The following is a 25,298-nucleotide window of genomic DNA, read 5'->3' as shown; positions in this document are numbered from 1 at the left end:
AATGCTATACATGAGGGGAGGTCTAACACTTATGTGTTTCGAGATGTTGGCATCAAACAGGTGCTGCAACCTATGGGTAAAAATGATATCAAGATTGATCATGTGTTTGCTGTACGCAAGGAGCCTTTGAAGACCGCCCCGAAACCGAGGACGGTTTCGCTTGAAGGGGAGAGGATGATGCGATCACCCTATGTAATATTGTTGTTTCACCATTGGTGCTAAATAAGATACCTTCGAAACGAGACTCTGATAGTGAGGAAAATACATCAAAATATATTGTGCCTGCTTTACGTCAAAGGAAGGTGTTGCATTCAACAAATCAAAGAGGTATATTAGGCTCCATGCCTTGCTCACGAAATATCCAAGGAAGTAAAAAACAAGACATTTTATTCAGCGGTACAAGTATTGGTGAGATGCCTATTGAGTTAATTCCTTCAGATGAAGTGGAGCCTTGTTTTATAACTCCATGCAACTACTTGTACAACTCTAATCAGGAAAGCAAGCTTACGTGAAGGTCAAAGTCTCCTAGTTTTTAATTTTGTCCCAGCCGTATCCTAGTTGGATGTTATATATATATTTTTTCCTTGTTGAGTCCGGTTTGTGATTCTGTTAGTTACGGGCTTAGCCTAGGTGCCTGCGTGTGCCTATAAATAAAGGCCATATGGCCATGTAAAAGGGAGGTTTTAGTTTTGGCAAAAATACTCAGAACATGCAAATAGCGATGCCCGTGTATCTGTGCTCATGCGTTCCCTAATCAGGGTTTGATCATTGCATGTGTTTGGGCGACGGGCGCAAGTCTCGGTTTGATTCTTGATCTACAAGGGTCGATCTAGCTTCCTGTTCTTCTCCATATACTTCCACTAGTGCTTATTATCCATCTGCTAATTACTCCGTCGCCATCGCCGCCGCTAATCGCCATTAGCTTAATCCCCTGCATCTATACTAGTACTACTACTACCACATACATCTTCCAGCCACTGTTCGTCTCTACAATCCATCCATCTAGTCTGCTACTAGTCTCCTCCACGTACACATCCACAATATCTTCCGATTCCAATAAGATCCATTGCGTTTTCTTTTTTCCTGCAAGATTGCTTCTGCTAGTACAACTGTTGGTGCGTGGTGAAAGATCAGGGCAACCCAAAAATCGTCTCAACGCCACTTGAGCCGTATCACTTTACCAGAAGAGGAGCGTTGGATGATTCGAGTTCAAGTTCCAGGAAGGACATTCGCGCCAGTTACTAAGCCCATAGAGTTTTCCTTTGATGCACCAACCTGGAGTCTAGGTAAGAGCATGGCAGCCCACATCTCCATGGGATGCATCGGCGAAGTTTATCACAAGGATCTTAAGGACAACATCTACACTACAAAAAAAGACACATCCGTGACATTTTGGGCCGAACGAATTTTTTTTCTGTCATACAGATGACACTTCTATGACGATAATTGTGACAAAACCCGGTATCATCATAGATGTGGTGGGCTCCTACTTCTATGACAAAAAATCATGATAGAAAATTGGCTTTTCGTCCTGGGCGGGCCGGAGACGCAGCTACATGACATTCTTTGGGCCGTCCATGACGGAAAAACCGTGGTAGAAGCGAGGGCGAGGGAAATTTTGGTGAGTTCCCGGTTACGGTGGGAGGTCGGGGGCCGAGCAATGCGCGTTTCTCTCGTACACGTACGCGCGTGTGTGCGAGGCGTTGGCTCTAACTGAACCCGAGCGAGGCGTTGGGCTCTAACTGAACCCGAGCGATTGCACTGCAGGCTATGCGTTACTGAACCCGAGAGATCGATCGATGGTTGTTAACTGAACCCGATCGAGCGATTCCTTCGCTACTGCTGCTAACTGAAGCCGATCGATGTTGCCTCTGGGATGAACAGTGAGCGTTGCGGGGGGGGTGGATGAACAGTGAGCGGTGGCGTTGCCTCTGGATGAACAGGACCCCGTGGTGTGGAGGGCTGGATGAACAGTAGACGGTGGAGGGGTGCCCGTGGAGGGGTGGTTGAACAGGACCCCGTGGTGTGGATGGCTGGATGAACAGTAGACGATGGAGGGGTGCCCGTGGAGGTGTGGTTGAACAGTAGCCGGTGGAGTAGCGCGCGGTGGAGGCTGGATGAACAAGAGCCCGTGGAGGCTGGAGGAGGTCGACGGTAGCCCGTGGAGGCTGGAGGAGGTCGACGGTGGAGATGAAAAGTATCCCGTGGAGTCCCGTTTTGCGGTACGCCACACCCCTCCCGATGAACAGGACCCCCGTTTCGACCGTAGGAGGTCCGTTTCGTCCGTTTTGCGGTATGCCACACCCCTCCCGATGAACAGGACCCCCGTTTCGATCGTAGGAGGTCCGTTTCGTCCGTTTTGCGGTACGCCAGACCCTTCCCGATCAACAGGACCCCCGTTTCGACTGTAGGAGGTCCGTTTCGTCCGTTTTGCGGTACGCCACACCCCTCCCGATCAACAGGACCCCCGTTTCGACCGTAGGAGGTCCGTTTCCTCCGTTTTGCGGTACGCCACACTCCTCCCGATCAACAGGACCCCCGTTTCGACCATAGGAGGTCAGTTTCCTCCGTTTTGCGGTACGCCACACCCCTCCCCATGAACACGACGCATTCCGTTGCGTCCCCATGAACACGACGCATTCCGTTGCCTCCCCATGAACACGACGACAACGCTGTTTCTCCGTTCCGACCTAGCCATGTACACGAGCCCTGGCCGTACGTATGCGCGAGTAGGCGTTCGAGACCCCGCCCGTATGTACACATACGTGGCCGTATTTTCTTTCTTGCACCCTGGCCGCTGTACGTACGTGTACATGCTACGTGCGCGCCTCTACTACGACACGTGTGCGCCTCTACATCCACCAGTATATATGTACGTACACGTTCGCGACCAGAATGACAATGCTACGTACGCTTCGACCAGGTGGGTCCCGACTATCAGGCACTTCCTTGCCTGCGAAGATGTAGCTGGTGGGTCCCAGCAGTCAGGGGGCGAATCGTTTTTTTGCCCGGACACACTTCCTTGCGTGCGAAGATGTAGCTGGTGGGTCACAGCAGTCAGGGGAAAATGTTTTTTTCATGAAATACGGTGGCCCGTCCGGTGGGTCCCTGCTGTCAGGTGGAGGAATAATTATTTTGCACGTAATAAGGAGGCACTTCCTTGCTGCGGCCGTGGACCCAGCTGTCAGCCTCTCCACGTACAGTCCACGTCCGATGGAAGCCGTTCCTTGACCACGTTGACCACGCCGCGCCGAGAGCACCAGGGCGGTGGACGATGGCAAGGCCTAGGAAGGGGACGACGCGGAGCCGGGGAAGACGCAGCAATGGATGCCCACGCGTAGAGGAGTACGAGGGTTCACTGGTTCGCTGCGGTGTGAGGCTGCCGTCGCCGCAGAATAACAGGGGGTGTGGGTGAGTAGAGGGATGGCCTGGCCAGCGGTGGGAGTAGTAGGGGGCGGTGAGGCCTCCGCCGCATTGCAGCCGGCCACGGGAGGCAGGAGCACGAGGCACGACCGGCGCTGGTTTGGGCGGCTGGAGCAAGAAGACCAGAGGTTGAAGAAGCACTACGGTCGTTGGATGGACATCGTACGGTCACTGGAGCTAGAATCGTGCATATTGACTAAGTTGACAAAGCCCTCCGTCCCTGTCAACTTAGTAGGCCCACAAGTCAGCCTGCCACTATACTGGGTCCCAGCTAACAGGGGTAGTATTCATTTTTTTTTGCGTAATAAGGAGGCACTTCCTTGCGTGCGAAGATATTTTTTGTGCGTAATACTGAGCTGTCAGCGGCGGTAACATTTTTTCACGAAATACAGAGGCCCTTTCGGTGGGTCCCTGTTGTCAGGTGGAGGAATCATTAATTTGCGCGTAATAAGGAGGCATTTCCTTGCGTGCGGCCGTGGACCCAACTGTCGGCCTCTCCACGTACAGTCCACTTCATATGCATGTCGGTCGTTGACCACGTTGACCAGGCCGCGCCGAGAGCACCAGGGCGGTGGACGACGGCGAGGCGTAGGAAGGGAATGACACGGAGGCAGGGAAGACTCGGCAGTTGTTTCCCACGCGGAGGGGAGTACGACTGTACGAGGGTTTACTGGTTCGTCTGCCGTCGCCGGAGAATAACAGCAGGTGTGGGTGAGTAGAGGTATGGCTAGGCCAGCGATGGGAGTACGGTGGGGCGATGAGGCCTGCATGGCAGCACAGCCGGCCGCTGGGAGGAGGGAGCAGGCAGTCCCGACGGCGCTTGTTTGAGCGGCTAGAGCAGGAAGAGCAGAGATTGAAGAAGCACGACGGCCGTTCGATGGACATCCAACAGTAACTGCTTGTGCGTCAACCTTTTTTTTAGGAAAGCCTCAAATATGTGGAAACAGCATACAGCCCATCTGCCATTATTTCTAATAATTTACAGCCCATTTGCTAATTCTTAAGGTTTTTTTTGGAGCCCATATTCTTTTTGTTAGCATTACATCCCATATTGTGGCCACGGTTAAAAAATTATATGAAATTTTGCATATTTCGGTGCGGTCCGAACTCTTTTTAATCCCGAAATTTCGACTCACATTCAAACTGATTTTAAAAATAAATGTATATCAATATAAAATCCAACAAATTCTCCACGCATAAAAATTAATCCCGAAATCTCGAAATGAAAAAAAGATATTTGAAACTAATTGCCGGTTTGATGTGTTTTAAAAATGTACAGCCCATTTCTCATTACTGATAGGCCATTTTCTCAGCCAGCCGAATGAAGCTCTCCTCGTCTTGAAAGATTTGCAGCCCAAAAGGCCTAACAAAGCGACTTACTTGGCAAATCACAAAAAAACTGGGATGTGGCCGTGGACCCAGCTGTCAGCCTCTCCACGTACAGTACTCTTCCGATGGAAGTCGGTCGTTGACCACATATACCACGCCGCGCCGAGAGCACCAAGGCGGTGGACGACGGCGAGGCCTAGGAAGGGGACGACGCGGAGCCGGGGAAGACGCGGCAGTGGATGCCCACGCGGAGAGGAGTACGAGGGTTCACTGGTTCGGCTGCGGCGTGAGGCTACCGTCGCCGCAGAATAACAGGGGGTGTGGGTGAGTAGAGGGATACCCTGGGCTAGCGGTGGGAGTAGTAGGGGGCGGTGAGGCCTCCGCGGCATCACAGCCGGCCACGAGAGGCAGGAGCACGCGGCACGACCGGCGCTGCTTTAGGCGGCTGGAGCAAGAAGACCAGAGGTTGAAGAAGCACTATGGCCGTTGGATGGACATCGTACGGTCACTGGAGCTAGAATCATTCGTATTGACTAAGTTGACAAAGCCCTCCGTCCTCGTCAACTTACACTACTAGGAAAAGGCCTGCTAGTGGCGCACCTGTTTTGCCTACTAATGGCGCACTACACGTGCGCCACTAGCACCACGCCATTAGATTTTATTACTAATGGCGCACTACAGGTGCGCCACTAGCACCACGCCATTAGATTTTATTACTAATGGCGCACCACAGGTGCGCCATTAGTATACCAGATACTAATGGCGCACCATGTGGTGCACCATTAGTATACCATTCGGTGCTCCACTTGTATTCCCTCCAGGTGCGCCACTAATAACCTTATAGGTGCGCCACTAGTAATAAAGAAAGGTGCGCCACTAATAAGGGCTTAAATGCGCCACTAGTAATGTATTTGGAAAACAAAAAAAATCTAAATTTACAGTAAACAACCTATAAGGAAAAATAATTTAAAAACAAAAAATGAAATAGAATCATAATTTTTATTATAGTAAGAATATTACAATGTCTTTACAAGTTTCCAATAAAAGGAAAATTGCAAGGAAATAAAAGAAAATCCTAAAACTAATCTTCTAGTAATCTTTTCTTCTTTTTCTTCACTTTATCCCTGCAAAATGTAACAAAATAAACAGAAAGACAAACAAACTATTTATCTGACAGAGCTAAATAATCAGGGCATTTACCTTTTGATAATATTATTATACTATACTACCAGTATACTACTCCACTTGGATTTTTTAGATGAGCAGATCTGAGATAGACATCTGTTCAAGTGACTATAGGTAGGCTTGAAGAATTCTCATCGGTTCAAGTGGCTACAGGTAGTTGCACAGCTGGAATATAGACTACTAGTACTATTTGAAAAGAAAAAAAGAGCAAATCTGAACGTACTAGTCAGATCCGATCACATTGAGCTAGAAAGAAAATTCATCAGGAAACAGATGGCCGACGACTTACTTCCAGACGTTGAGGATCTCGTTGTGCCCGGCGAAGACGCTGCGGAGCGCGTCGCGGACGGACTGCTCACAGCGATAGCTGCAGCAGATGAACTCGTTGTCCTGCAGGTAGTCTAGCAGCCAGGAATTAAAGATAGGAGGGCTAGAACTGAAAGAACTAACATCTTAGAAAGCAACAGGAGATAATTCATATATGCAAAATACATATGAAGTGGTATTCACCAAATTTGTTGAAACATGAACGAAATGTTTTAGCAGTACCAATGATACATGTCAAATTAATTGTTCCTATCATGACAATGTAAAAGTAGTACTTGCATGCCAATGAAGACTTGCTAGTGTCAGATTCTATGAGGTTCAGGACATGTGTAATTGTGCCAAGTTCACTTGTAATGCCATTATTCATTATCTGAACTTTATCCTCCACAAAATAAAATAACAGTTGATCCATGCGAATAATACTTAATTTTGAAGCTACTGTTAATTTATAAACTGAATATAAAGTGAGTTTATAAATTCAGAAACAGAAAATTCAGTTAGGCTACTGTTAACTGAATTTTGGAGTGTATACTTAACAAAGGCTTCATTTGAATGTACAGTCAAATTAAAAAATGTGTTCATGGGGCAGCAGCACTAAGATTCGACCGTTTTCTGTGGCCAACATATATATGGATAAATCAGAGATTAGACATGCATATAAAAGAAGGAAAATCAAGAAATATTAATCAATTGGGGTAGTCATGGTGTACTCAGTTTTATTACGGTGGCCAACTTTCACTATGTGTATATGTTTGAACAAAAAACTGTGGAAATAATGATAACGAATGGAACCGAATAGGTTATTAATAATTAGAGATGTAGTGGGCAATCAGGAACAATACTTAACAGCATGATCCTAGAGTACTTTACATTTATTCTATGCCCTTACAGTGAAGTTACTGCATCATATTTCAACTACAACAGTTCAGTATTGCAAATATGAACAAGACTGGGGAAAAACAAGAGCTATGAAAATTTCTAACAACAGAATCACTTCAGAAAGTTTAATATCACCAACTATCAAAATCTATGGTTAAACTACAGGGTGTCGGTTGAAACACACTGCAAGTGTTTGGAAATGGTATCATACTAGACACTGATCAACCTTGAGTTCGGCATTCCTTTTCAAAACAGTAGCTTATACCAAAACAGTAGCTTATACCATGTCATTAGCAGGCGGCTGCCCTTGGTTCCTCATCTTCCAGAGCAAGTGAACTCTCTCATTTTTAACTCTTGTCATGCAATTTGCCCTAAGCTGTGGATCAAGACAACAGGGGACAAGGAGAAATTATGAGTAATACGAGATGAAGGCACATAAAAGTTATAAGATTGCATGCAACACTGACAGGCAATGCGAGATGGCACCCTAGAAGCAGTTCAGTCCAAAACCTACTCTAAAGATTCATGGTTCCTAACAAAATAGCAGAAAAATGCTTGACTTCACGACACAGCTGACACCCTATTGGCAGTTCTAGGCAATCAATAGAACACCTTGCGCGCATGGCGGTAGCACCCGTTGTCCAGCAATCCAACAGTAGCATCACGCTTCAGACTCCGGCCTGCTGCGTGCGGCATGACAGCATAGAACTAGCCGCGCCGCCGGCGAGATGGGCTGGGAATGGAACAAAGTCAACGAACCTCCTCTCTCCAGTTCGGGCGGCGTGATTTGTTGGGAACACTCCGGGGGCGAGCCGAATCCATCGTGGCGGCTGGCCGCGCCGATCGCCGGGAGACGAGGCTCCCGCCGGGTCCGGCCCCTTCGCCTCTGCTCTCTCTTGGTCTCGTCGGCGTGGAGAGTGAAGGCCTGGGGACGCGCGCTTCTCGCCACGGCGCCTGCTCCGGGAACGCCTGGGGGAGATTTGCCTCGCGCGACAGAGGAACAGAAAATCGCGAGAGGATGGTGGATGGTGGGATTGATGGTCCGGCGCGAGCCGGCGAGGGGAGCTCCTCCTCCTGCAGCTCGGCGGCCTCCACACCCCGGAGCAACGCCCTCGCCGGAGGACGTGGTCACCAGCTCTCCTCTGGATCCGGTGAGGAGGGTTGGGGAAGGAGCTCACCACGGCTCCATGCCCTGGATCTGGTGTGAGGGATGGGGAAGGGGGCCCGCCGTGGTCGGGAGGGAGAGGAAGAGGCACGCGGCCGGGGCTTCCCAATCTAGATCGAAATCGAGGGAGGTGGGTGGGTGTGTCAGGAGGAAGGGGAGGGGAGAGAACGTGACTAGAGGGAGGCGATAAGGGGTGATATCAATGGCGCACTGGTAGGGGGTGCGCCATACCTATAGATAGCAATGGCGCATCTCTTACTGGTGCGCCATTACTAGTTAAAACTAGTAATGGCGCACTATCCCCTGGTGCGCCATTAGTACTTTTGAAAAAAAATACTAGTGGCGCACCGTGGATGTGGTGCGCCATTAGTATTTGGACACTAATGGCGCACCAACACATGGTGTGCCATTAGTATATAGTAGTGGCGCACCACATGTGTGGTGCGCCATTAGTGTCCATATTATCTATAGCCCTTTTCCTAGTAGTGTTAGTAGGTCCACAAGTCAGCCACCCACTATGGTGGGTCCCAGCTAGCAGGGGGTATTCATTTTTTGGTGCGTAATAAGGAGGCACTTCCTTGCGTGCGAAGATATAGCTGGTGGGTCCGACCTGTCAGCGGGGGGAACGTTTTTTTGCGAAATACAGAAGCCCTTCCCACGTACAGTGCGTAATAAGGAGGAACTTTCCTTGCGTGCGACCATGGACCTCGTGGGTCCCAGCCATCAGGCTCTCCACGTACAGTCCTCTTCCGATGACTCTCGTATGTTGACCACGCCGCACCGAGCGCACCGAGGCGGTGGACGACGGCGAGGCCCCAGACTGGAACGACCCGGAGATGGGGAAGACGCGGCAGTGGAGTCGCAAACGGAGAGGAGTGGGAAACTTGACTGGTTCGGGTGCGGGGTGGGCCTACACTCGGCAGAGAATAACAGGAGGTGCGGAGTGGAGGGATGGCCTGGCCGTCGGCGGGGTAGCGTTTCGCTGAGGAGCGCAAAACAACACCGCTGGACGCCGAAGGCTGGAGCAGGCGGTTCCGGCAGCGCTGAGGGAAGAAGACGAGAGATTGAAGAAGAATGCCGGCCGTTGGATGTAAATCCAACGCCTTCTTAGGCTTCGACCTATTGGCCCACATGTCAGCCAGTCCATTTGTTTTTTTAGTCCATTTGGTGGGCTGGGTGAAACAATGATGTAGCATCTATGCAGCTCGTTTAAATCCCATTTGCATTTTTCTCGAAAGCCGCGGACTTTCTGGGCTGGGTGAAAATATCATGTTGGGCTAGACGGAGAAATGTTATAAAAACATAAACACATGATTGCACGTTAGTAAAATCTTTGCAAGCTTATGTACGCAATCACTAGGAGTTAACTTGCCAAGTTATATATAAACAATTATTATTATTATTTTGTAAGAACTTTCAACTTATGAAATAAAATATCATTTTAATTTGATGAGTTAATAGTACGTGGGGTATTATTATTTTTTAGGCTAGACGTGGGACAGTTGAGTTGGTTCTAGGGGAAAGTACTGGGAGAAAACTCTATTTACATCGAAAAAGAAAGTGGGAGAAAATTCAGAGACCTGCTGGGTCCACCTGAGGAGGGCAGCCGAGTGAACTAGTTTTTTTTTACGGACAAGTGAACTAGTTTACATACATAAGCAAATAGCCACTAAAAAAGCAATCAGGTTAATGGGTTCTTAAAAGAAATATTTTGGACAAAACAGATAATTACGACACATAGGCTAATGCATGAAACACTCAGAGGATAAAGGTGCTTATAAACAGATAAAGTACAACATCTAGACCTTCCTAGCACGCTTGATCATGACGCTGCGGCTGTCCGTGTACTCGTCGGTTACGGGAAGCAGACACACCCTCATGTCCAAGATCTGCCTGTACATGTCGTAGCATGCGTATGCGTCCTTTGCCGCGTAGGTTATGTAGGCTAGATTCAGAGGTACCTCCCACGTGTTCAGTTCGTCTTCTTTCATGTTGGCGTATCAGGGGTCGATGATGGTCTCAGCGAGGTCAACCATGGAGTCCTTCTCCTGCCCGTTGCTGATGATCTTGTATTGCTTCTGGATGTCGACAAGCTTCTTGCACCAGATGGCCGAATCGTCGCGTTCTTCCTTCTCTCCACCGTAGCGAAGGTGCAGTCGGCGCTGCCGATGAAACGGGCGAATGCTCCAGAACCTGGTGCAGCCATAGGACTGAGGCGAGGCAGAGCTTCACCGAGTCTGTATCGTTGTTGTACATCACATTCAACTTGGTGCAGCCATAGGACTGAACGGCGAACTCAAAGGGGAACTCCTTGCTGAAGTCCATATCCAGCAGGCTCACCCCTCGGATCGCCATTGGAGTCTCTTCGAGTGAACGAGTGTGTAGGCGGCGGCAGCAGTTCGTTTTTTAGCTCTTGGGGAACTGGATTCAACAGTAAGCTGAGTGTGTATAGGCGACAACAGTTACTACCCCTCCCTCGTCCGCTGCACGCCCGGCAGAAGATGCACCCTCGGCCACACGTCGGTTCACGAGCGGGTCTGTATTGGTACTGTAATAACAGGAGTTAGTTGTCACTTTACTTAAATTTAATTAGCTTTAATAGAAATTTATACTTAAAACAAGCAATGCATTCGCTCGTTCTATCAGTGCCACAGGATCAACATGCACAACAATTAGAATTATTATTCTCAGGACGCACACGATCAGCACATTTGTCGCACTTTCACAAAGATAATACTACCAAGTTTGAACTGTTTGTTATGGTTGTTGTCCTCTGCATCATCATGACGTGTTTCCCAGCTTGCAAGATTCAGAACCAACAAATAAGATCCAAATAATAAGTACAACAAAGATGCCTACACATCTCATTGATTCCGAGCTTGCAAGATTCAGAACCAACAAATAAGATCCAAATAATAAGTACAACAAAGATGCCTACACATCTCATTGATTCCCAACTTGCAAGATTCAGAACCAACAAATAAGATTCAAATAATAAGTACAACAAAGATGCCTACACATCTCACTGATTACCAGCTTGCAAGATTCAGAACCAACCCATTAGAGCCTTTTGATAAAGTGAATATCAGGATTAAATCCATCTTGGCTAGCCATGTCATACAATCGAAGAACTTGGCGAATGCTCTTGACCGTCACAACATCTGTAGTTGAGTATTCCTGTTTGCACAGCACAGATAATAAAGAGCATGATTACTATAATACTGGCACTATTGGAAGTCAACCTGCAGCTCCACTCGATGATTCAATTCATGCCACTTTTTCTGCAGTTCACCTGAAATGAAGTAAAAATTGTATCATTCACCTAGCAAGAAGTACTTGCTCTTGTGAGCTGGCAGGTTCTTCTTTAGTAGTTGCACAAAAAATGAGCAACATTAAGGTTGGCTGTCCGGCTCATGTAAGGTGCAACTATAATTTTCTTATCCTTTTGTGCAGTTCCACTAAAATAAAGTGCCATTGTGGTGACAGTGACGGCTCCATCTTGCAAAGGCTAATAAAATGTTGCACGAGATTACCAGCAGAACTTGACGGAGATTTTGGAAACTCCAATCACCATTTTGTGCAGTTCCACCAAAATTGAGAGATGTTGCCCACGTGACATTTTAGTTGAACTGCACAGGACACTCATTCCAAAAAAAGTGTTTTGTGCAGTTCACCAAAAGGTCACAATAGCAACAAGGTGAAATGGATATCCCTATCTGCACAAAAAGATAGAAAGTAAACAGTTGCTGGTCAATAAGAATATACGAAACATATACAAAATGAAAAGAAGCATCTTAATTATGTTCATGGCAATCACGCAAGGATAGTAGAAATTTTAAAACGTCAGCAATGCTTCATGTTACCAGAAGCATTACGATCAACAATGAGATTCCTCAAATATGGGACTACTTTAATGGTGGCATTGCTTGTTTACCAGACACAGTAAATCAACAGCAGCTAAAGAGTTGGTTTAAGGGCATGGGACCGTGGGGACACCAGGACACTCAGCAGCGTAAAGGAGCAACTTACTTATCATACTGGGGAAAACAGCAGGAGTGCCATTTGTAACACAGTTTAATTGCATCTTATCACTGAAGGCATTAGATTAACAATAACACTGGTTAGACATGTCCCTAAGGTAACAGTGTGATCGCTTCATTTTACATGCGCCCTTACATTAGCAATAGCAAAAGGTTGGTATAAGGACATGCGACAGTGGACGCATCAGCACAATGTACCTACAAGGAGGCACAAAGTGGTGATGCCGAGTTTGTTCATGCTATGTGAGGGCAGCAAACCTAATCCTGGAGACCTTGTACTATGTGAGGGCAGCAAATCTAATCCTGGAGACCTTTTACTATGTGAGGGCAGCAAATCTAATCCTGGAGACCTTTTACTATGTGAGGGTAGCAAATCTAATCCTGGAGACCTTTTACTATGTGAGGGCAGCAAATCTAATCCTGAGACCTTTTACTATGTGAGGGCAGCAAATCTAATCCTGAGACCTTTTACTATGTGAGGGCAGCAAATCTAATCCTGGAGACCTTTTACTATGTGATGGCAGAAAATCTAATCCTGGACATACTCTGTTGACTTGTCCACCAGCCGCCACTTTCTATCCTTTTTTCAACCAATAATAGATCTGTTCCTTATCCAGTTTGTACTGCGTTTTCCCATTATTTCCCTTTTCAACCAAGAGACCGGTTGGGTATCCGGTCTCTACTACTTTCACCATATTATTTCCTCTTTGAATCAAGTCCTAGATTCATGCTACAACTTTCCCCCCTTTCTTCGTTGTTTGAACAAAGCCCTAGATTCGAATGCATGAAGTAGCTTTACCTCTAATAATACTAAAAATTTAGGTGGCTTTGGAAGAGCTGATGGGAGTAGAAAAAGATGCACATGCAGACATGTGGGGAGCTGGGGCAGTAGAGGAAGGCCGCTTTCGAAGAACTTATACCTGAGGGTCGCCGGGATGTCGGCGGCGGCAGGTCGGATCTGCGGACAATACGGCAGGGAGGAAGAAGGGTCGGAGGACCTCCCGAGCCGGCGCTGTGTCGGAGAGAACGGCACGGGCAGAGGATCGGGCCCCTCCGGCAGCTGTGGGTTTCCTCCCTCGGCGGCGATGACCACGTGAACGATGCACCTTTTAGTCCTCTACACACACCGGCCGAAGGGATCCGGCCGGATCTGTGACCAGCGGTGAGCAGAGAGAAAATGTCGCTACCGCTGTCTTGTTTATATCTGGAGAGGATGAGAGAATGAAGAGAGCAACCCTAGTAAAGCAAGCGCTCAGGCCCCTGCATCCATATATAGTGGAGTGATTATCTTTTTTCTCTCCACAACAAGCGTTTCAATTTGTGTACATGGCATTAAAGAAAAGAAACTCTCTATTTAAGGTGACTACTGTACGAGTCCTACTTACTACTAGTAGTACTACAGTATTGTTCACTTGTGCTCCCCGCCCCTCCATTCATTGAACAACCCCACGGGTGAATAAACATACAGTAAGTACTGTATTTATATAGAATGAACAAGCTCGAACTATTTTCGCGTAGTTAAAAGTTGAGGGCGGGGCTTTTCCCGGGCAGTACGCGCGGCAGTTTTTGGGTAGGCGGTTTGACAGAGAGGCGAGGAGGGTGAGCGAGTGGGGCTGTGCGATTTGACGGCGCGTTACTGCTGGAAAGACTTGTGATATGACCACTCACTATAGTCATGAATTACTGGCGCTCCGACCGGGGTGATGCCCCCCTTCCGTTCCGCGCTCTAATCTGGTGCATGACATGTCGACCCGGATGCTGGCTCTCCCACATGTCGGAGTAGTAAGAAGGAGCAAAGAATGATGCGGTATATACTAGTACTATACTACAGTACTGCTCAAGTCGGAGGAGTGCGAACCACGGCAGCCCAGTGAACCAGCAGTGCGAACCACGGTAGCCCAGTGAACCAGCAGTAGAAAACAATGTGGTGATATGGCCATAAAAAACAATTAGCTACGGTCCACACTGTAGCATGTACAGTAACACTCATGTTTGTTTGGATCCCTGAGTTAGAGCTAGTTTGGGTTGAAATAGCCTCAAATTATCGAAACAAGAGGTGTTAGTTTGAGCTAGTTTGCTCTAACCCAGCTAAAAAAACTAGCCCGGTGGAGAGGTTCTAATTGGGTTAGTTATCCTCGGGCCCACTAAAAGAGAACTAAAAAAATCTCCCCTGCCCGCACCAGATCGCTCCCCCCCTCTCGCACGACTCCTCTCTGTTCCCCATAGGGCCGCTCGCCCTCTCCTTCCGGCCTCCGCCGCCCTACTCCGGCCGCCCTCTCCCTCCGGCCTTCGAAGGTCGCCCCGCTCCCCCTTCACCAGTCGTTTTTCTCCCTCTGTCATGCGCGGCGGCGGCGCATCTACCAGGGAGGTCGCGAGAGGGGTGAGTTTGTTCGTTCCTTCTCTGTCTCACGGCCATATCATTGATCTTGCTTGCTCTAGCGCTAATTCTGATTTGGAAAAGTAGATCCTGATCAAACTTGGTATAGATTTGTGGTGCACGCATGGAATTGTTTGATTCTGCTTGAGGAGGTAATAAATCTTTCTAGAGGCCCAAAGATTCAGGTCACCTTTCTAGGTATTTCAATTTCAGGCTTGCATTATTTCTAGAGGCCCAAAGATTCAGTTCACCTTTCTAGGTATTTCAATTCCAGGCTTGCATTATTTCTAGAGGCCCAAAGATTCAGTTCACCTTTCTAGGTATTTCAGTTTTAGGCTTGCATTATTCCTAGAGGCCCAAAGATTCAGTTCACCTTTCTAGGTATTTCACTTTCAGGCTTGCATTATTTCTAGAGGCCCAAAGATTCAGTTCACCTTTCTAGGTATTTCAGTTTCAGGCTTGCATTATTTCTAGAGGCCCAAAGATTCAGTTCACCTTTCTAGGTATTTTAGTTACAGGCTTGCATTATTTCTAGAGGCCCAAAGATTAAGTTCCCAGTTGGCGGCAAGTGGCCCTGCTACCCATGCCGGTGTCGACCTCAACTCGCAAGGGCCGGCGTTAGAGGGGTTCCCGGGGCTTGGGCTCTACAGAGCCTTCCTCCAGAGCGACGATGGCGAGCTCCTCCCTCCGTGCGTGAGGGGCTCCGGGCTCCCTCCCTATCGTGAATGACTTCCGTGATTAGTGCTCATTCTTTGTTTCATGAAGTGTTTTTTTATTTTGTGAAGCTTGATTGACGACTTGTATGTTTAAGTGAGATATCTCATTTGTATGGACAAAGTAAAAATTATCATGTTTTGCATGCTTGATTTGTATAGATGGTTCGTTTATGTCAATTGTGAGCGGGAGGAGGCCACAGAAGAGCCGGCCACACCAAGAGGGTGCTTGGATCCAAGGGACTTATTTTATTCTGACTAAAAATAGTCTCTTTAAGAGGCTAAAGTTCCAAGCACCCCTGACTAAAGAGGGGCTAAAACTAGTCTTGAGACTAAAAAAATTTAGTCAAGGGTACCCCTACTAAAATGTGGATTAGTCCTCTCTCTCCTCATTTAACTCCTCTCCTTTAACACAGGCGAGTTCTGGATTGGAGGGTTTGGAGGATAATAAAAGCTCATTAACTTGATTTTAGTCTCTTTAGTATTTGGATCCAAGCATGGGTGAGGCTAGCAAGTTTTAGTCCCACTACTTTTAGTCATGGAACTAAAACGTATCCAAGCACCCTCCAAATCCGGCAGGAAATAGGGTCCAAAGTAGTCAAATGATTGAGATAGAGCATTTATTGTCAATCTAACCCTGCCATCCATACACCTCTTTGGTTTAGAGTTAGTTCAGGGTTAGAATCTAACTCTAACCTCTAACTGAGTTAGAATTCTCCTCGTCTCGGTTCATCGCCATCATACTTTCCCCATTCCTGTGTTTTCAGTATCCTGCGAATCAAAGAGGCCCTTTTTTTGCGGGAAAAATCAAAGAGGCCCTTAGACTGGTTTCGGTCCGGTCATTTTTTATAAACGTGTTATGTCCAAAATTTAATGAACGTGCTCCGGTTTCCATGAAAATAATCCAGTTTTATGTAGTAATTCCTTCATTTATTTATTCTTCTGCGGGGGGTTTGCATGTAATTCGTGAGGTCTGAAATGTAAAGTACCCCGGCATATGCTCCAAGTCGTGCATGCACTACGACCCAGATGCTCTATGTCCCACATATCGGTGAATGGGAGCACGTGGAAATAGCCTATGAGTACATATAGGAGGATAAATGCGTGAAATAATATGTACTGTGAAGCGTAGCCGCGGTTCGAAAAGGAGACCTAAAGTGATGACAGCTATAGGTCGCACGCACCCAACTAGTGGTACTAGACATACGACTAATTTTTCCCTCAAAAAAAAGAGGCACGAGTGCTCAGTACTCCTATTCTATAAACACGAGTCCCATCTGACAACAGCGTCCGTGCTACAGCTAGCTCTCCTCCCTCGTTTCTCTCTTCTAGTAATTCTAAACTCGGCCGACGCCCGGTGGGCGGGGTGGGTTTGCTCAACTGCGGCCCCACCTCACAGTGAAAACGTTATGACTGGAATAAAAATGCCATATACTCCCTCCGTTCATAAATATAAGCCTTTTTAGATACTATTTCAAATGGAATACATCATACAGATGTATGTAGACATAGTTTAGAGTGTAGATTCACTCATTTTGCTCCGTATGTAGTAGTCACTTGCTGGAATCTTTAGAAAGACTTATATTTGGGAACGGAGGGAGTACTATACTAATAATACATTAAGGCCACGAGGCGATGCAGTGCTGGTTACAGGAGGCAAGAAGAGATGCATCTATCGACGATGTCCACCTCCTCGACTCAGGGCGCCGGCCCACCGAACGGCGCCTAAGTAGCAGCGGCTTTCGTGCCCAGGTCGACGTGCTTCTGAACAATGGCGTCCAAAGATTCCAGCCGCTGGAAGAAGGCCAACGTCTTTCTGTCCTCGCTTGCCTTGTAGTGGCCTATGTAGACGATTTCCTCGTAGACGTGGATGTGTAGGTCGACGGTTTCTTCCATAGCGAGGCACCGCGCGATGAGCGCGGCCTCGAGGTGCACATTCTTCGTCGCGACCTTCGGCACCTGCAGGGCCACCAGGGCTTGAAGGAGTTCGTCACCATGGAGGCCGATGAGGGTGGCAGGCAATGAGGAGCCTGGGCGCGCGGGCTGGAGCAGTACGGCAAGGTCGTCCGCGCGCTTCTTGACGGCGGTGAACTTGCGGATGGAGTTGACCATCATGTCGTCCATGCGAGAGGCGAAGCCGGCGTCGGCGAGGGCTACGATGCCTGTGGTCTCCAGCACCGTCTGGCAACTCTGCGCGGTGCAGGGCCGCAGGCCGGCGCCTTGGATGATTTGGCACAGCCGACTGCCGCTCGCGTTCATCGCCTCCATAGGTGCTTGTGGCTTCTCGTCACTTGGTCTTGGATTGGAGTGAGCAGTGTTGCGCAGAGACTTGGGAATAGATGGATTGGAGTGGTGGGGCGCCTTTATTATATGAGAGTCCAAACTCTGTTGCATTCACATCGTGCTGGCTCTATTCTGCTCCTCCAATTAATTCCCTCTGCATGTAATTGAGGATGCATCATTGACCGTTCAACGTCTCGGGAACCGCTACCCTCTCCCTCCTTGGCATTCAAGCACCTATGGACTCGTCGACGATGAGGTGTCTATGGTGACTTCATAAATTTCAAGATGATAGTGTCGTGCATGTGGCTTTCATAGGGGTGAGTGTATGCGCGTGTATATGAGGGCTTGCGTCTGTACTGTGGAAAAAACGTAAATGTGTGTCAAAAAGAGACTAGTCAGTATACTCAATATTGTGCACCTCGGAGAGGAAAACGATAGAACTAGTACATATTTATTTACGGTGCAGATTCACTCATTTTGCTCCATATGTACTCCATCTCGGTGTAGTCTAGTCACTTGTTGAAATCTCTAGAAGGGCAAATACTCCTTTCTGGTTTACAGGGCTATACTAGCAAGTAGTTGTACGTACTAGTACAATAGTGGTGTAACACCCACGATGCGGCTATATCTCCCACGTGTCGAGGCACGACTTAGAGGCATAACCGCATTGTGGTTTTGTCGCAAGAAGCGTCATCTTCACACAATCCCATGTAATGAACAAGAATGGGATAACGAGAGTTGGCTTACAATCGCCACTTCACACAATACATAAATATAATCCATACATCATTCAAAATACACACATAGACCGACTACGGTGAAAATCCAAATGAAAATAAGATAACCCTAAATGCTAGATCCTCGATCGTCCCAACCGGGCTCCACTACTGATCATCAGGAAAAGACACATAGTAACGACCACGTTCCTCATCGAACTCCCACTTGAGGTCGATTGTGTCATCTACACTGGCATCGTCGGCACCTGCAACTGTTTTAATAGTATCTGTGAGTCACGAGGACTCAGCAATCTCACACCCGCGAGATCAAGACTATTTAAGCTTATAGGAAAGGATGGTGTAATGAGGTGGAACTGCAGCAGGCACTAAGCATTTATGGTGGCTAACATACGCAAATGAGAGCGAGAAGAGAAGCAGCGGAACGGTCGTCAACTAGTAATGACCAAGAAGTGATCCTGAACTCCAACTTACGTCATTCATACCTCAAACCGTGTTCACTTCCCGGACTCCGCCGAGAAGAGACCATCACGGCTACACACACGGTTGATGTATTTTAATTAAATCAAGTGACAATTTCTCTACAACCGGACATTAACAAATTCCCATCTGCCTCATAACAGCGGGCACGGCTTTCGAAAGATAATACCCTGCAGGGGTGTCCCAACTTAGCCCATTATAAGCTCCCACGGTCAACGAAGGATAAACCTTCTCCCAGAAAGACCCGATTAGTCTCGGAATCCCGGTTTGCAAGACATTTCGACAATGGTAAAACAAGACCAGCAAAGCCGCCCGAATATGCCGAGAAATCCCGATAGGAGCTGCACATATCTCGTTCTCAGGGCACACCGGATGAACACTACGTACAACTAAAACCAATCCTCGAGTTTCCCCAAGGTGGCGCTGCAAGTGGCTCTAGTTTGGACCAGCACTCAGAGGAACACTGGCCCGGGTGTTTAAATAAAGATGACCCTCGGGCTCGCGAAAACCCGGGGGAAAAGGCTTAGGTGGCAAATGGTAAAACCAAAGTTGGGCCTTGCTGGAGGAGTTTTATTCAAGGCGAACAGTCAAGGGGGTCCCATAAATCACCCAACCGCGTAAGGAACGCAAACTCAAGGAACATAATCCCGGTATGACGGAAAACTAGGGCGGCAAGAGTGGAACAAAACACCAGGCATAAGGCCGAGCCTTCCACCCTTTACCAAATATATATAGATGCATTAATATAATAAGAGATATTGTGATATCCCAACATACCTACAGCAAGATGGCAAGTTTATGAAGCTATCCATGGCAAGAGCAAACACATAGCATGAAAGGAACAACTACAACAAGCTTGGCAAAATTGAATATCATGCTAAGAATCTGCCAGGAATATTTTATAGCAAAATTAGAGCAAGATTGAGTCATGCTATGACACTCCATAATTGCAAAAGAAGGCATGAATGGATCAACTACAACAATATCTACAAAACATCCTTACTGAACATCACCAAAATAAGCATGGATCTCTCTGTAGCATCAAGTTTACATGGCAACAAAATAACAGCAGATAAAAGACGGTAAAATCACCAAGTCCCTGAAATCAGAAACATCACGAAGCCTAGTTTGCATGCTTGTGCTAGTCACCACAGAGATCACAAAAATATATGGCATAGACCTCTGTAAAGATGTAATGGCATGCATCAAAACACATGTAGAGCTCATACTCATAAGATGCACAGATTAAATGCAACAAAAATAACAAATCCTCAAGTTCTGATAAGTAACAGCAGATAACAGCAACTAGCACTCTTGCACCAGAGATTTGGGCATCAAGATGGACTCAAATGAACATGGTGCAATGGAACAAAATGAAGAACATCACGAGGCGAACATTTTGATATATTACACGCGCAAAACGCAGCTATATGCAGAGAGTTACGATGCGATAAACAGAGGCATGTAATGTATAATCTCAGGACTTGGGATTTTCGGGAGATGGTGAAAGTCAACCTTAGGGTTCGCCCGATTGGATCTGGCTCGAGGGAGCTCGCCGGAGAAGAGGCCGCGGCGACCGGAGCTTGGGAGACCACGGCGAGGGGAAGGACGACGCGGCGCGGCTCCGGCGTCCGTAGCTCGGGGATGGGCGCGGGGAGGCGCGGCGGGGGAAATGCGAGGCGGCGGCGGGGAAGCCACGGCGACGGGCGGCCGTGGGTGCGGGCCCGCGGGAACGGCGGCGATGGCGCGCGGCGGCGGCGAGGCGCGGGGGCGCTGGAGGGAGACGGCGGCGGGGCGCGCGGGCTCGGGGACGGGCTCGGTGGCCCGACGCGGGCCTCGCCGGGCCGCGGGCGGAGGAGAGAGAGCGCCGGCGGAGGCTGACGTGGCGCCCTCTGGTTGGTCGGGCGCGGCGGCGGATTTCGTCCGGCCGGACCGGACACGTCCGGCGGCGGAGAGGGAGCGGGGCTAGGGTTGATCTGCGCGAGAATTTCGGGAGAGACACATATTTATAGGTAGAGGGAGCTAGGGGGCTCCAAATGGAGTGCGGTTTCCGCCCACACGATCGTGATCGAACGACCTAGAGCATGGAGATGACTTAGAGGGGTTTTGGGCTGTTTAGAGAGGGGTTTTTGCTGCAACACACAAACGGACTTTGCGGTTACCCGGTTAACCGTTGGAGTACCAAACGACCTCCAAATGGAACGAAACTTGACAGGTGGTCTACCGGTGGTATACCAAGGCCACTTGGCAAGACTCGGTCCATTCCAAGAACGTTTAACACCCGCTCATGAAAAGAAACAAGAGGGGAGCGCCGGAGGAGGTGGGAGTGCCGGATTGCAAAACGGACAACGGGGAAAATGCTCGGATGCAAAAGACGAACATGTATGCAAATGCAATGCACAAGATGACATGATATGAGATGCATGACATGAACAAAATGCAAAACGAAAGACAAAACCCGACCACGAAGGGAATATCATAACACATAGCCGAAAATGGCAAGAGTTGGAGTTACAAATATGGAAAGTTACATCCGGGGTGTTACAACACTCCACCACTACGAGAGGATCTCGTCCTGAGATCTAGGACTGAAAGAACTCCGGATATTCGGAACGGAGATTGTCCTCGCGTTCCCAGGTGGCTTCTCGGTCGGAATGGTGCGACCACTTCACTTTCAGGAATTTGATTGACTTGTTGCGAGTCTTGCGCTCAGTTTCTTCAAGAATAGCAACGGGGTGCTCATGATAAGACAGATCTTCTTGGAGGTCAATCTCTTCGAAGTTGATGGTGCGCTCAGGCGTCTTGAAGCACTTGCGGAGCTGTGACACGTGGAACACATCGTGCACATTCGCGAAGTTGGAAGGAAGCTCAAGTTGATAGGCGAGGTCGCCTCTTTTGCCAATGATCTTGAAAGGACCCACGTATCTAGGGGCAAGCTTCCCTTTGATACCGAAGCGACGAGTGCCTTTCATTGGAGAGACGCGGAGGTAGACATGGTCTCCGATCTCGAAAGCCACATCACGGTGCTTACTATCATAGTAACTCTTCTGGCGCGATTGCGCGGCTTTGAGATTTTCACAGATGACTTTACACATTTCTTCAGCCTCTGTGATTAAGTCATTGCCAAGAAGTTGGCGTTCACCAGTCTCTGACCAATTGAGAGGAGTACGACACTTTCTGCCATAGAGAATCTCGAATGGGGCCTTGCCCGAACTCGCTTGGAAGCTGTTGTTGTAGGAGAATTCGGCATATGGAAGACAATCTTCCCATTTCATGCCAAAGGAAATGACACAAGCCCTGAGCATATCTTCAAGAATTTGATTGACTCGCTCGACTTGGCCACTAGTTTGAGGATGGAAAGCTGTGCTGAAGCGAATGTTGGTGCCCATAGCCTTCTGGAAGGAGTCCCAGAACTTAGAAGTGAAGATGCTTCCACGATCTGAAGAAATCAATTGTGGAATGCCGTGCAAGGAGACAATCCTGGAGGTGTATAGCTCTGCCAACTGAGCTGCTGTGATGGATTCTTTGATTGGAAGGAAATGTGCCACTTTAGAAAGCTTGTCAATGACAACGAAGATAGCATCATTTCCGCGCTTGGACTTGGGAAATCCGGTCACGAAGTCCATTTCGATATGATCAAACTTCCATTCTGGGATAGCAAGAGGTTGGAGGAGACCAGCTGGTCGTTGGTGTTCTGCTTTCACTCTTCGACAGACATCACATTCATTCACGAATTGAGCAATTTCTCGCTTCATTCGAGTCCACCAATACGACTGCTTGAGGTCATGGTACATCTTCGTACTTCCATGACGAATGGAAAGAAGAGAATTGTGCGCCTCATTCATAATGACTTTCCTTAGATCACCTTTAGGAACCACAATCCGGTCCTCGAAGAATAAAGTGTATCTGTCATCAATGCGATAGCACTTGTATTTGGAAAGACCCTTGTCAATACCACGTTTCACCTTTTTCACCATGGCATCAAGAAGTTGTGCCTCACGAATTTGATCTTCCAAAGTAGGAGAGACTATGAGGTTGGCAAGAAAGCCTTGAGGAACAACTTGGAGATTCAGCTTGCGGAAAGCTTCACAAAGATCCGGTTGGAATGGCTTGAGAATTAAGCTGTTGCAATAAGCCTTCCTGCTCAAAGCATTTGCAATGACATTGGCCTTGCCTGGAGTATATTCAATACTCGGATTGTACTCCTGAATCATTTCGACCCATCGAGTCTGCCTGAGGTTGAGGTTGGGCTGAGTGAAGATGTACTTGAGACTCTTGTGATCGGTGAATATGTCCACTTTCCTTCCCAACAAGAGATGTCTCCATGTTATTAATGCATGGACAACTGCCGCCAACTCAAGATCGTGAGTGGGGTAGTTCTTTTCATTGGGCTTCAACTGACGAGAGGTATAGGCCGCAAATTTCTTCTCTTGCATTAACACAGCGCCGAGACCTTGGAGAGAAGCATCACAGAAAACTTCAAATGGCTTGGATTCGTCAGGAGGAGTTAAGACAGGAGCTGTGACGAGTTTCTCTTTGAGAGTGTTGAAAGCAACGTCACACTCAGGAGACCAGACATACTTCACATGCTTCTGGAGCAGGTTGGAAAGAGGCTTTGCAATCTTAGAGAAATTCTCAACGAATTTTCGGCAATAGCTTGCAAGACCAAGAAAACTGCAAAGCTGCTTGACATTCTGAGGAGGTTCCCAATTCAGAATTGCGGACACCTTCTCGGGATTAACAGCGATGCCCTTGGCAGAGATGATATGACCAAGGTAAAGAACTTCATCAAGCCAAAACTCACATTTGGAAAACTTCGCATAAAATTGATACTCTCTGAGCTTGTCGAGCACCAATCGCAAATGTTTGGCATGATCCTTCTTATTCTTGGAGAAGACCAAGATATCATCGAGATACACCAGGACAAATTCATTGGTATAGGGGTTGAAGATGAAATTCATCATCCGAGAGAATGTTGGAGGAGCATTGACAAGGCCGAAAGACATGACAGTATATTCATAAGAACCAAAGCTTGTTCTGAATGTTGTCTTGGGAATATCCTCTTCACGAATGCGAATCTGATGATAACCCATATGAAGGTCAAGCTTGGAGAATACTTTAGCACCTTTGAGTTGCTCGAATAGCTCATTGATGTTGGGAAGTGGATACTTGTTCTTGATTGTCTTCTTGTTCAATGGACGGTAGTCGACACAAAGTCGTTCCGTGCCATCCTTCTTCTGGACAAAAAGAACACCACAACCCCATGGAGAAGAACTCGGTCTGATCAAACCCAGACGCTCTTGTTCATCGAGATGTTTCTTCAATTCCTTCAGCTCCTTGGGTCCAAGCTTGTATGGATGCTTGCAAACGGGTTCAGTGCCGGGCTCAAGATCGATAACTAAGTCAACTGGCCGGTGAGGAGGCATACCCGGAAGCTCTTCTGGAAAGACATCTTGGTACTCACAAATGACTAGAATTTGAGAGATGGCATTCAATTCGCCCTTCTCATTGAGAGAAAATAACCGAATGGTTTCATCACGAGCGGCATAAATGATAACATCCTCAGAAGAGTGTGTCAATTGAATTTCCCTGGCAGCACAATCAAGTTGAGCCTCATGCTTAGAAAGCCAGTCCATCCCGAGAATTAGATCAATATCCGAGTCACCAAGAACAATTGGTTTAGACAGAAATTTATAGTTCCCCATCTTGATAGAAACATCCGGGACACAATTATTAGATGTCATTTGCTTACCCGGTGACACAATCTTCAACGGGATAGGAATCTTTTCCGTCACAAACTCATGCTTGGCAACAAAAGGTCTCGAAAAGAAAGAAAGAGATGCACCAGTATCAAAAAGAACTTTTGCAGGAATATCATTAACTGAGAGATTACCCATTATCACATCAGTAGATTCCTCCGCTTGAGCTGCATTCATCATGTTCACCTTTGCAGACTTGGGATTATGCTTGACCACTGCATTGCCGGAAGATCTCACAGGAGGAGGAGGCGGAAGGTGCCTTTGGTTGAAGCACTTGTTAGCATAGTGACCTTTCTGCTGACACTTGTTGCAAGTCACCTCTGAGAGTGGACGATGATAAGGCGCATTCGACTTTGGAGCTTGATTCTGAGACTTGTTCTGATAGCCAGAGCTGGAAGAGTGGGAAGATCCATGGCCACCTTTGTTCTTCTGCTGGTAAGGCTGACGAAACGGAGGAGGAGGAGGCAACCAGAACTTCTATTGCTTAGCAGCCACTAGTGAGCAAGAAGAAGACTGAACTGCGTCCTTGACTCTCTTCTTAGAAGCCTCACACTTGAGCTGAGCAGCCTCTTGCTTCAGTGCCATGTTATAGAATTGATCAAAC

The 25,298-nt window shown here is 47.8% G+C and overlaps 1 long non-coding RNA gene across 1 annotated transcript; it reads right to left on the bottom strand.

Annotated features, from left to right (window-relative positions):
- Positions 1-5,734: 5,734 nt before the first annotated feature.
- Positions 5,735-6,624, bottom strand: LOC141042023 (uncharacterized). Its single transcript, XR_012203829.1, has 2 exons — positions 6,227-6,624; positions 5,735-5,876 (listed from the first exon to the last, which is right to left on the bottom strand). It is a non-coding gene; the product is annotated as an uncharacterized lncRNA (long non-coding RNA).
- Between the last annotated feature and the right edge of the window lie 18,674 nt (positions 6,625-25,298).

This window comes from Aegilops tauschii, chromosome 2, assembly GCF_002575655.3.
Source record: "Aegilops tauschii subsp. strangulata cultivar AL8/78 chromosome 2, Aet v6.0, whole genome shotgun sequence".
NCBI classification, from domain to species: domain Eukaryota; kingdom Viridiplantae; phylum Streptophyta; class Magnoliopsida; order Poales; family Poaceae; genus Aegilops; species Aegilops tauschii.
Note: the sequence above shows the minus strand (reverse complement) of the source record. Positions and strands in the feature narration are given on the sequence as shown.